Raw genomic sequence first — 14,349 nt, 5'->3', positions numbered from 1 at the left:
TGTTGAATTCTGAATTGGATCTTGTTAATTACTAGTTTTGATTGTTTAATTTGAATTCCTTAGCATAATTTTACTTAGATCTTGTGTTAGTTTTATGAATTCTTGTCAAGTATCACTTTATACCCATTGCATGAATGTTGTGAATCTTGACTTGTTGATGTTACATTGATGATTTCTATGATTAATTGTGTTATTTGAGTGATTGTATGTTGATAATTGTTAGTGGGTACTTGTTAATTTCAATTTAATTGCACTTTGAACATGTCTTTTATTAATGCTTACCATGTGTTTGATGAATTGTTTACCTTGATTATGGTGTAGTTCTTTTCACTCTTGGCCTAGGCTAAGGGAATTGGGTAAACTTGAGTCATTAGGTCTAATGGATTTGATGATTTGGGAACCCTTAGTGGTCAATTTGATAGCCATTGACACTAGCCTACTACTAGGTTAATTAGTAGTGAGGTTAGACCTTATGGGTTGATGTTGACCAAACCATTTAACGTACTTCAAGTGTAGAAGTAGACTTAATGAGTTTGGTTCCCCATAATTGTCAAGATATGGTTATTAGACAAGGATATTGACCCCAATTCCCAGGTCTAGCCAAGAGTTGCTTTTATTATCCATATGTGAAAACCCAAATTCTAATTGTCTTGTCTTAGTTTTAGTTATTGTTTAGTTTTTAGAGTAGAATTACATTGAATGTTATCTCATTAGTTTGGAATAGATCATGTCTTGCTTAGTTATTTGAATTAGTTTCTTGCAAATTAAGATTACTTGTTTGTTAAGATTTCTCGTTTAATTTCTTTCTCATGACTCACAACCCCGGATTTCTAACGAATGTTGAAGCACATGTTTGCCCATTCCTTGTGAGACGTCCCGAGGTTTGAATACTTCGGTTATTTTTATTGGGGTTGAACTTGTGACAACCAATTCCCTTTCAAAATTTGATAGTCGAGGATTGTTGTTGGTAGGGCTATACTTGCAACGCAACTTTATTGAGAAATTCTTTACCGACGCAACCCCCGAGTCGCATCAATCATCACTTGAGTGTACCTTCAATTTATTTATGCAAAATTATCCAATCTCACCTCCCAATTTTTCATATGAAAACTCTTCATCACTTGACCATGCCTCAACACAAAATCCTTTGCAAAACTCACAATCCACACAAACTTTCCTGAACTAAAGATTCTCAAAACTTGAGTCCATTCTTGAAAGATATGAAGAAGAGATGAAGAAATCTTGGACAGAATATTAAACCTCTTTCAAAAACATGGAAGTGCTTTTAAACCAGATGTTGAGTGCAAAGGAGGAATTAGAAAAGCAAGTAAAAGAGGCTCTGATAACAAGTGAAACCCCAATGAAGAAGAAAATGGTGGAGGTATTTGAACCTATGACTTTATATCCACAGAGGCTAATTGAGGTGAAAGAGGAACATGAAAACTCACTCCCAAAAGACTCAATGGAACATCATGTAGAAGAAGGGGTGGAAGTCAATCAAGGAAGTCCACACTCAATTGAAGTAGAGAGATGTATAGAAGATGGGTTTATTGAACCACCAATCCAAGAAGCTTTTGATAAAGAGGACACTCCAACCATCACACAACACTCAAGTCTTGATATCCAAGAAGTGAAGGCAACCAACAAGAGCATCAAAAAGAGGATTGTGACCAAGCTACAATTGAATATATCAAGGAAGAAGAAGAGGTCAACCACAAGCAATCCAACCCCTGAGCCAGCAAGCAAGTTCAATCAATCAAATAAAAAAAGAAAGCTTATTAGGAAGAGGCCAAGACAGGGGATACTAACTTGCTCTTCTTTCCCCCTGAGGTCATTCCTCTTATCAAACTGGAAGAAGAGGAAGAAAGTCATGAACAGCATGTCAAGCTAGTGACATTAAAGAAGCGCTTGTTGGGAGGCAACTGATAAACCCCATTTTTAGGGTTTATCTTGTGCTTAATTTGAAGGATTTTATGACCTTTTGCCTACATTTATTCAATGAAATAGCATGGGTTCATGATTGTCTCCTAAATTGTGCTTAAGTGTGAAAACATGCTTTTTAGGCCTTTTATGTGTCAATTTTGATTCACCTTTGATTCCACTAGATTCCTTGATATGTTTGTTAGTGATTTTAGATTGAAAAGGCTAGGAATGGATCAAAGGAATGGAGAGAAAAGCATGCAAAATGGAGAAATCATGGAAAAGCAAGGATTTGGGATGAAATCAACGACGTACACGCGCAGCAGACGCGCACACGTGAAATGATGAGGTCGCATGGCGACGCGTACGCATACATGACGCGTACACGTGGATCGTAATTTACCAAGCGACGCATACGCGTGACGTGCACGTACGCGTCGATGTTCGCACATGACCCACTTAAAGTGAATCCGCTGGGGGTGATTTCTGGGCTTCCCAGGCCCAAATCTAACTCATCTATGATGCTATTTAACCCATGGAATGAAGGGGAATCACAAGTATAGTCATCATTAGTTTAGTTTTAGTTTAAGTTTTGGAGGAAAAGTTAGTTTTAGAGAGAGAAGCTCTCACTTCTCTCTAGAATTAGGATTAGGTTAGATCTAGATTAGAACCTCTTAGATCTAGGTTAATTTCATGCTTTTATTTACTTTTCCCTTTGTAATTCTTCTGCTACCTTTCCTCTCTCTAGTTTAGCATTTAATTAATGTAATTCTCTACTTTTATGTTGATGCACTTTTGTTTCTTCTATTTCTCTTTTGATGCAATTTATGATTCATTTGTTGTGTAATTCCTTGCAATTGAGTAGTGTAGATTTACTTTCCTTTTATGCCTTCTAAGTGTTTGATGAAATGCTTGGTTGGATTTTAGTATAGATTTTGTTCCTCTTGGCCTAGGTAGAGTAATTAGTGACTCTTGAGTTATCTAATTCCTTTGTTGATTGATAATTAGAAGTTGCTAATTGACTTGAATGCCACTAAAGCTAGTCTTTCATTATGATTAGGCTAGGACTTGTGGAATCAAGTTAATCCATCCACTTGACTTTCCTCCATAGTTAGAGATTAACTAAGTGGGAGCAAGGGACAATTCTCATCACAATTGAGGAGGATAACTAGGATAGGACTTCCAATTCTCATACCTTGCCAAGAGCTTTGTTAGTTGTTAGTTTATTTTCATTGCCATTTACTTTTCTTGTCTCTTATTCCAAAAACCCCAAAACATACCTCATAACCAATAACAAGGACACTTTATCGCAATTCTTAGGAAGAACGACCCGAGGTTCTAATACTTCGGTTATCTTTATAGGGGTTTGTTACTTGTGACAACCAAATGTTTGTATGAAAGGATTATTTGTTGGTTTAGAAACTATACTTGCAACGAGAATTTATTGTGAATTCTAAATGCACAAAAATCCATTCATCAGCAACCCAACCAGAGGTAATTCTCTTTTCCTTTACTGTTTTAATAAGAAAGTTAAGTAGATTTATCTGTATTGTAAGGAGCTAAGTTTGGTGTTGCATACCAAAGTAATTCAAGGGTGAATGTTGGATGCTAAGTTTGGTGTTCCACCAAAGATTTCATTAAAAACACATTTCAACCCTCAGCATGACTAGTTATCAGCTCCAAACAATTAGAGAAACTACTTAACAATGGTTTAGTTTCTAGTTCATAGTTTGTTTTCTAGTTCATAGTTTGTTTTCTAGTTTATAGTTTGTTTTCTTAATAAAAGCACATGAAGTTTTCTGCATGTATACAATACGCTGCATAAGGCAAGGAACTAAGTTTGGTGTTCACACACCAATCTAAGTTCAGAAGCCTACAAACATACATGCATACTAACCATTTCGCAAGTGCTTGGGGAACAAGCAACTTCCAATAACTTTGCAGGAAGTCAATTAATCTCTTGGAGGGTAAGATGCACCATCATCCAAGGAGACAAAGAAGGATACAAAAGCTATGGATGATGATGGCAAGGAGGAAAGCTAGAAGACACTACCAAGAAGGTTGTATTGTTACTTAATCCCTGCTACTGTGAAAAGTCTAAATTGGAAGTATAATTGTACCCCTGATGAGTAGTATCATTTTAGTTATAATTCATTTACATTCTGTTTGCCTGTCTCTTTATTGTCATTTTGGGCTGCTAGTCTAAGTGTTTATGCCATGCCATCTTGCTTAAGTCGTATGCTTTGTTCTCCATGCTTGAATAAAAGAAAATGTTGTGAAATAGAGAAAGAGTAAAGGTCTATTTTGATGAGAGACAGAATAAAGTTATGTGGTGGTATGTGCTGGTTGATTAGTTGATTTATAAATAAGGCTAGAATTGGCATGACTTTGAGATATGAACTTGAGTTACATTCTATGAGACTTAACAAATGAAAGAGGTCCATAATAAAAGAAAGAAAATGCAAGAGAAAGAAACAAAAAGAAATAAACAAGGCTGGGCACCAATGGCTTGAGATTTGGATATATGCTTGTGGTGCTCTTGTACAAAGATAAGCTTGGATAACTAGGTTCTAAGGGGTGCTTCATCACCTGGCAACTTGGGTTAACTAACCCAGGATTGCCAACTGAAAGTCTACCATCAAGAGCTACTTTGAGACGCATTTAGTGACCCAAAGAGGTGATGGGCATCATTTTCCAAAGAACAAAACAAGCTAAATGCCTGTGATGTGTTTGTGCTAAGGAGAGGCTTGAGCAAGTAAGTCCTTTGGGGTTTCTCAACACCTAGCATCTTGAACTAACTGGGGCGGGGATGCTGGCTGAAAGCTTACTCTAAAGAGCTGCCTTAACACATAGCATTAAGCTTCAACTAAACAATAAATCTAAATCAAAAGAAAGAGAGCAAGAAAAACTAAGGACCAAGCAATAACAAGTCTCATTTTTTTGTGTAATTCAAGTAAGGATCCAAAGGACTGTTGATACTTCAGTCACAGAGAAAAATTACTAAGATGTCATGCATGAAAACCCCATTAACCAGAATTGAATGTCTTCCAATAAGGGCTATTATCTCTCTCTGTTTTCATTCATTCTCCCTATGTTTTACTGCTTGCTTGGGGACAAGCAAGATTTAAGTTTGGTGTTGTGATGACAAGTCATTTTAAGCTAGTTTCACAAGCCTTTTATATTAGTTTTTAATAGGTTTCATGCATTTTTTAGGCAATAAGTAAGTATTTGGATGAGAATTTCATGTATATCTTAAATCAATCAAACATGGTTAAATATGTGCATTTTCATGAGATTTATGCAAGATTTACTTGATTATTATGAATGATGCAAAATCTTGTGATTTGGCAAGGCTTTGATGCATGTGTTTGGTTGATGATAGGTGAAGAGAAGCAAAGGAATGGCAAGGAAGAAGCAGAGAAGGTAACGTTTGAGCCAAAGTTGGACCTCAAACGCTACCTGATGCGCATAAACTTGTTATGCTACGATTTAGGAAATTGCACGATCGGCAAAATTCCTTCCGGCAAGTGCACCGGTTATCGTCAAGTAAAAACTCTAAGAAAATGATCCAAAGTTCCCCGATGCCCCCTCAGGGGCTGGATTCCCCTTTCATCCAGTCCGTCTCAAATGCAGGAACTAAGGCCTTTAAATAGGCTCCCTAAATTACAAAATGAAAATGAAATTCAAAGCAAATTACAATCAAATGAAAATAAACTATTCTAGATGATTCTTGTGGCCTTGATTTGGTGTTGTTGATGAGCCTTGCTTGCTTGAAGGGTAGAGTGACATAATTGATCCAAAAAGGATAATGATCCATTAAACTACACTCAAACGTTGCACAACTAGCCTAAGATGCCTTGGCATCACTACCTCAAATGTTGGCCATGAGGGATTCAAGGTGCATAGTTAGAGCCAAAGTTGGTCTCCAACTATGTCTCAAACTACTCAATTCAAGGTGCATAGTTGGAGCCAAAGTTGGCCTCCAACTATGCCTCAAACTACTCAACTCAAGGTGCCAACGTTAGAGGGAATATTGGTCATCCAATGTTACCTCCAACGTCTTCGATAAATTTTGATTTCTGGAATCAGAAAAAGTTGCATCGACGCGCACGTGTGGGCGACGCGTGACAAAGCCAACGTTGGAGGGAACGTTGCCTCACCAACGCTACCTCCAACCCCTGCGAAAAGGATTTCAAAATTTGGAGTTGAAAAATTTGTAGTGACGCGTACGCGTCGATGACGCGTACGCGTAGGCGATGTGTACGCATGAAAATGGAAAAAATGGCAAGTCACGCGCATGCTTGGGCGACGCGCACACGTGAAATGGAAAAAAACAGCTTCCACGCGTACGCGTGGGCCACGCGCCACGCGTGAGTTAGCAAACATTGGTGTACCAACGTTGAGTCAAACGTTGCTGGAAATGCCCAAAAGAGTTATTTTATGCAACGTTTGAGTCAATGTTTTTTACACAAACATTGCTCACCAATGTTGAGGCCAAATTCATTCCAAAAGGGCACCCATGAAAGTATGAACGTTGGTGAATTAATCCCATTGTCAACATCATCAATAGTCAGTCCTAACTGCTTCAATCAAGGCCAAGGCCCACATCCAAGTACATGGAGATCCAATTGAAGAGTATAAATAGAAGAGGTTTTGAAGATTAAAAGGGGGCGCTGGTAGTAGTAGTAGGCTGCAGTAGTAGTAGGAGTAGAGGCTGGAGGATTAGAGACTCCAGAGCTCTCTTGGAGGATTAGAAACTCCAGAGAGCTTAGTTTAGAATTTTTCTTTTGTACCCATTTTACATTCTGCACTTTTCTTCTTAGTTTGTATTGAACTTCAATTTCTCTTATGCAATTTTAATTTCCTGCATTTCTACCTTTCTGCCAATTTTACATTTCCGTTCCTATTGAGCTTGATTTACTTTCATGAAATTTAAATTTCCTGCAAGTGTTCTTAGAGCGATGATCAATTAAACGCCAACTTCATTAAGGGCGGAGCTCTATTATACTTCACATAATTGTGTGAACTTTTTTCTCTTCTCAATCCGCTTAGGTTGCTATAGGATACCTTCTGTTTTGATTGAGATTCATTCACTCCGGAAGGGGATTTAAATCTGTTGAATGCTTGTGTGAGCCTCGAAAGGGGAATCATGAGCATTAGAATTAGAGCTCTATCCTTCACAATTCTCTTGACCAACACTATTTGGGAGGAATTGAGGTCTTGAGAATTAGTGTGGCTTATGGATAAGAGAATATGCTTAATCTCTTCTCATGACAATTAGATCAAGGAATTGGCAAGATTGATTGTGATTAGAGAGATTGGGTTGCCAAGAATTTGGGATCCAATCAATTTCAATCTACCACAAATCTACTCATATGATTGAGAAAGAAGTTGAAACCCATTTGATTCATGATGAATTATGATATCTCCAATCTCTAATGAATCTTTCCTTTTGTTAATTGTTATTGAGTTCATTTCAATTGCTTGATTTACTACTCTCTTTAATTTCCCTGCACCCAAATCCCTTTACATTTGATGAAATTTAAATTCTGTTGTCATTTACATTCATCTCTTTTACTTTCTTACTCTCTAAGTTTCAGTCATTTAAGTTTCTTGCCATTTAAGTTTCAAGCAATTTACATTCAACACTTTAGATTTCCTGCAATTTACTTTCTGTTGATATAATTTCACTCAAATCATCACTTTTTAGCTTGACTAGACTAATCACCTCACTAAAGTTTCTTAATCCATCAATCCTCGTGGGATCGACCTCACTCTTGTGAGTTTTACTACTTGATGCGACCCGGTATACTTGCCGGTTAGTTTGAGCGAAAGCATTTTCCGTTATCAGTACTGCCGGTTAATTTACCGGTACGCGTTTTTACGTAATTTTCTGATGAAAATTACATTTTCCAATTCAGAAAAATCTATGGAGTCCAAATATCATATTTAAATTTTCTAATTAATATTCTAAATTTTTGGATCCTATTTTGGGAAACTAAATTAATTAATTAAGTGGTTAATTAATTACGTTTAATTAATTATGGTTCTTACAATTCAGCCCTTCGGGCTCTTTCTCTCTAACGCACCTCGTTCCATAGTTTTCACTTTTTGAAACCTTAGTTTACTCTCTGATACATGAGCAACTAAACCTCTACTGTTAAGGTTAAGAGTTCTGTTTATTCTATGGATTAATACTATTACTCTTCTATTTTAATTCATGTATTAATTTCAATTTCAAGGTGATGACTAGAATTCACATCCCATTCAAAATTGGTGAATTAGTTCTTTTGGCAAGCACACCAAAATTATCATCAAGTAATAACCCACAGTGGAGTGGGATCGTATCCACAGAGATTGGCAAATTCGAGCAGTTTTAATCAATTGATGAATTAGTCAAGCGGATCAATAGGATTGTGAAGTGCAGAATTGTAAATGACATAAATGTAAATGGCTAGAATATAAAGAAAAGCAATAAAGTGCAGGAATATAAATGGCAGAATGTAAAGTGCAGAATCATAAATGACTTGAATGTAAATGGGAATGGAGAATTGTTGAATGTAAAAATAAGCTGTAAAGAAATGGATAGATAAGAATTGGGAAATTCATTGAGATTGGGAGATGTTGTCTCTTTAGATCAAATCTAGCTTATATCCTCTTCAATCATGCAACTCATTGACCTCTTGGAAATCATGATTGATTGAGCCCTAATCCTTTGGTGACTCAATCTCTCAGATCTTGATCAATAGCCAATTCCTTGGTCTAGTTGCTCATAAAGAGAGATATGCTTGGTCCCTGATTATACCACACACCATTATAGGTCCAAATAGGGGGAGGATTATATGTCACATATCCAAACACCAAAACCCAGATTCTACTTAAGTGTGAGAAGGGATTTCAACATGGTTTCATGTTTTCTTTCCCAAGGTTCCCATGAAACCCAATTGCATTCAATCTCTTTCCCAAGATAATTGAATACTAAGCATTAAGAACGAAATTCCTTCTAGCAAATCAAAGAGAAGATGAAGAGAAGAAGAATTTCACTATTATCAATCCATCAAGTACAACAGAGCTCCCTCTCTCAATGAGAGGGAAGTTAGCTACTCATAGCTCAAAAAATACTCAAAAGTAAAGTGTAAAGTGGATCTAAAACTGACTGCTTAACCCCTTTCTTCAGTACTCCTTGGGGGTATTTATACTACTCCTAGTAAAATAAAGGAATTACAAAAGTGAAAAAGGAAAATTACATTTTAGAGAGAAAAGAAAACACTCAATAAGTGTGACTTCTCAGCTGGCATGTGATTGGCGCTTTTCTGGCGTGTCACGTGCCCTTCATTTCTAGCTTGGCGTGCCACGCCCAATCCTTCAAGTGGCACGCTCGTCCCTCTAACAACCTTGGTGTGCCACGCCTTCGAACTTAAGTGGCACGCCATAGTGGAATTCTTGTGTTGGCGTGCCACGCCTTCGAACTCAAGTGGCACGCCCCTTGCCTTTCTCACTTCTCTTTGCCTCTGGAAACTTGAACTGGCATGCAACGCCCAGGGTTTGGCGTGCCACACTCTTGCTCTATGCTTGGCTAAGCTTCTTTGGAAAGTTACACTAGCATGGCACGCCTAGGGTCTGGTGTGCCACGCCCCTTTTGTGAGTGAGTGGTTCCTCTGTTTGGCGTGCCACGCCACGAACTCAAGTGGCACGCCCTAATACTTCTTTGCTCTTTGAATGACACTGGCATGCCACGCCTGGTTGCTCAAGGGGAACGCCTAAGTGAAGAATGGTGAGTGGCGTGCCACGCCTTCGATACCAAGTGGCACGCCCCATGTAATTGGCCTCTTTCATCCTTTCAGGAAACTTATACCAGCGTGCCACGCCTAAAGGCTGGCGTGCCACGCTCATGATCTTGTCTTGGTTCCAGTAGTTGGCGTGCCACGCCTCAACTTTCGAGTGGTATGCCATAGTGAAATTCTAAGGTTGGCATGCCACGCCTTCGATACCAAGTGGCACGCCCAATCCTTGCTTTTGGTCCTTTGTGCATTGGCGTGCCACACCTGGTTGCTCAAGTGACACGCCTAGTCTTCAATTGCCTTCAGCCCCTTCTCTGGATTGTTGTACCAGCGTGCCATGCCATGCTGCTCAAGTGGCACACCCATGGATTTGTGAACTCTTCAAGCTTGGCGTGCCACGCCTGGGTTCTCAAGTGGCACGCCCAAGTGACTTCTTGGGGCTGGCGTGCCACACCTTCGATACCAAGTGGCACGCCATAGTGAAGGTTCTTCTTGGAATGGTGAGTTGGCGTGCCACGCCCCTTTGCTCAAGTGGCACGCCCATAGTAATTGATGGGTCAGGCGTGCCACGCCCAGCCTGGCATGCCACGCCCCTTTTGTGTCCTCCATTGTAGCTCTCTGAAAAAATGCATTAGCGTGCCATGCCCAGTTCCTGGCGTGCCACGCCCTCATGCATGCTTGGACTTTTTCTCTAGACTTTAGTACTGGCGTGCCATGCCTAGCTCCTGGCGTGCCACGCCAGTGCAATTTTGTGTGGTTTGCTCCCAAGTGGCACACCAGTTTCACACGCCCAGCTTCTTGTTTGTCTTCTACCCATTTTTGATGCCTTCTTCACCTGAAATTCAGCACAACTCATCTCAAAGTAGTGTACCATAATATTCATCAAATAATGCATGAATTGTACTGATCAAATGAGATTTATGTTCTTTTATGGTCTTCTTTATGCAAGAAAGAAGGGTAGATGATGCAAGTCATCACAATACCAAACTTAAGTTTTGCTTGTCCCAAGCAAATCAATGTGAGTAAACCTTTATAACTTGAGGCCTTGGCTTTGAGTGATTGCAATACAACTAAGAGTAAGACTAAGTGTTCAACACATGTATGAATGTTTCAATGTCATGGAAAGCTCTTAGATCCTTGAGGGTTCTTTCAGGTATAGGCTTTAGGGGTCCTTTCTATTGATTGTCACCTTGAAGTAGTAAGGGTTGTTTTGCTTTCTTGACCACAACTCTAAGTGTTTTGTCTCAAGACAACCCTTTAATTAAGCTTTCAATTAGCACTCACAAACCAGTTGGTTTTAGGGTACTAGATGTTGAGACACCCCTAAGAATTTACTTGCACAGGTCTCCTCTTGACACATCTTCACCACAAGCATCTACTAAGATCTTTAATTCTTTTTGAGCTTTTTAATGTTTCTTTTTCTATCCCAGTAGTTGATGCTCAGAGCCTTGGGCCTTTATTTCTTACTACCTCTTGGTTCTATGGATATTCAAGGAACACCCCTTAACCTTCCCCTTGTTGTACCTTCTAGGACTAGTTGCTATTCCATGATTCATTTTCTTTTTAGTTCATCCAAGGTCCTACACTTGGTTACTTATTTCTTAGTTTGTTTGATGATCTCTCATGGCCTTGGTCTCTGTCATTGTTTTTGCACAACTCATAGTGACTCTTATGGAGACAACCTCTACTTTTATTTATGTTGAAATGAAGACTTGGGATACATGGTATTTTCTTTCTTGTAAAAAAAACTCATAAAGACTTCAAACAGGAATTAAACTAAGCATAAAACATAAACTATCCTAGCATGATTATTTATTCAAAAAGTAAATAAAGCAAAAGCTTAAACAAGATTTCAGAATTTAGAAAATGTCAACCATGGAACTCAACAACCTTGAGCAGCTTCATCTTTAGTTCATTGGCCCCTTTCCTTTGTCCTTCTTATTGGAGGGGGAGGAGCCACCTTCATATGGCTTGGAGGAACCTTCTTGTGCTTTGGCATCCTTGGGCTTCCAAAATCCTAGCCTCCTCATGTAGGATTTCACATTCTCCTTGTGTTGGTATGCTATTTCTTCTTGCCTTGAGCTGAGTTCCTCTAATTTCTGCATATAGGTGGGGTAATTGGGGTTCATGTTAGCTACTGCATTGCATAGGTAGCTCAACTTTGTTTGCGCATAGCAATCATATTCCCTCTGGCTACAGTTCTTACTTCATAAAGGTGTTTGAATTCAGCAAGGCTCTCCATTTGTTGTAATTGTCGTCTCAGAATCACTCCTAAACTGCCTTGTATTTCTCCCCAGTTAATTTGATCTTGTTGCTCCTTGAGATCGTCAAAACTCCCTTGGAGTTGTTGAATATTTTGGTTGACTTGGCTCCATTGTTGTTGTTGAGTTTCCTTGAGTTGATTGACATCTTCCCTCAAGTGGTGTAGATCTCCCTTCATTTGGTGTACATCTCCTTGCAATTGCTCCCAGTTGAATCCCTCTGGAAATTGCTGATATTGGTATTGTGGTGGTGGTTGAAGTGCCAGGAATTGAGGTTGCTCTTCTGCCTCTTCCTTTTCTTGTTGTTGTTGTGGTTCATGGGCATGAGCTCTTCGTTCTCTGGCCCTGTTGAGTGGGTGAACAGCTACCACCTTGGCCATTTTTTTGGCAGTTATGAACTTGTCTTGCTTCACAAGCACTTCATCAATGATCTTTTCAACTCTAGCCTCATCACATAGCCTCTGTATAATGATGGGGAATGCCAACCTTGTGTTGTCACTGGTGCTTTTCAGCACTTTGTTGATGTTGTTGGCAATCATCTCCCCCACGTTGATATTCTCTCCTTTCATGATACTGTAGATGAGTACAGCTCTCTCCTTGGTCACCTCTGAAGTGTTGGATATAGGGATTAGGGACCTCCTCACAAATTCTAGCCACCCTCTAGCTTGGGGGCTCAAATCTCTTCTCCTCAATCGATTGGGTATGCCATCCTTATCATTTATCTAATGCACATGCATCACACAAATTTCATTCAGGATCTCATCAAACCTAGGGTCTTACTGCTTTATTCTTTCTTCATAGCTCCGAGTGGACCTTGTCCTTTTCACCATTAGCATTCTTTCTATGCTAGAGGGGCTGTAGTCAATGGACTTCCTCCTTACATAGCTAATGTAGCTATAGTGTTGCCCTGGTTGAGGCACTGCGTTGGCATAGAATTCCCTCACCAAGCTCTCTACCACTTTCCTTGGTGGGTTGCATAGAAGTGACCAACCTCTATTGTTGATCTCAATGTTGATTTCAATATGCTTGTTCCTCCCTAGTTAAAACCCAACTTCTGGAATGATTTTTCTCTCACTCACCCAACCATAGAATTGGTTTTGGTTGAATGCGGAGAGGAACTTGTAGTTATTGAAGGAGCTTGAGGATCCAGAGGTTGGTTCCTTGATTTTTCTTTTCTTTGAGGCTGAGCTTTTTGGTGGTGCCATTAGGTTGAGAGAGTGTGTATGGGATTATGAAAACGTGTGGTGGTTGCAAGAAAGAGCAAGCAAAACAATGTTTTGCTCCAACACCAAACTTAGGACTTGATTGGGACAATTGATGAGCGGATATTTTATATGCTTTTTGGGGTTAATTTCATATAGTTTTGAGTATGTTCTAGTTAGTTTTTAGTCTATTTTCATTAGTTTTTAGGAAAAATTTATATTTCTGGACTTTACTATGAGTTGTGTGTTTTTCTGTAATTTCAGGTATTTTTCTGGCTGAAATTGAAGGAGCTGAGCAAAAATCTGATTCAGGCTGAAAAAGGACTGCTGATGTTGTTGGATTCTGACCTCCCTGCACTCAAAGTGGATTTTCTGGAGCTACAGAACTCGAAATGGCATGCTTCCAATTGCGTTGGAAAGTAGACATCCAGGGCTTTCCAGCAATATATAATAGTCCATACGTTGCACAAGGATAGATGACGTAAACTGGCGTTCAACGCCAGTTCTCTGCCCAATTCTGGCGTCCAGCGCCAGAAAAGGATCAAAAGCTGGAGTTGAACGCCCAAACTGGCACAAAAACTGGCGTTCAACTCCACAAATGGCCTCTGCACGTGAATTGCTTAAATTTCAGCCCCAGCACACACCATGTGGGCCCTAGAAGTGGATCTCTGCATCATCCATCATAGTTTACTCATTTTTTTGTAAACCTAGGCTACTAGTTTAGTATTTAAACAACTTTTAGAGACTTATTTTGTATCTCATGACATTTTAGATCAAAACTTTGTATTCTTTGACGGCATGAGTCTCTAAACTCCATTGTTGGGGGTGAGGAGCTCTGCTGTGTCTCGATGAATTAATGCAAGTATTTCTGTTTTCCATTCAAACACGCTTGTTCCTACCTACGATGTTCATTCGCGCTTAACTGTGATGAAGGTGATGATCCGTGACAGAACGTGTGCCCTCCTCCGTTCTATATCAGATTGAATGAGTATCTCTTAGATCTCTTAATTAGAATCTTCGTGGTATAAGCTAGAACTGAGAACTGATTTCATGAGAATCCGGAAAGTCTAAACCTTGTCTGTGGTATTCCGAGTAGGATTCAAGGATTGAATGACTGTAACGAGCTTCAAACTCCTGAAGGCTGGGCATTGGTGACAAACGCAAAAGGATAGTAAATCCTATTCC

Source organism: Arachis ipaensis, chromosome B03 (assembly GCF_000816755.2).
Source record: "Arachis ipaensis cultivar K30076 chromosome B03, Araip1.1, whole genome shotgun sequence".
Classification (NCBI taxonomy): Eukaryota; Viridiplantae; Streptophyta; class Magnoliopsida; order Fabales; family Fabaceae; genus Arachis; species Arachis ipaensis.
This window is presented reverse-complemented; position numbering follows the sequence as displayed.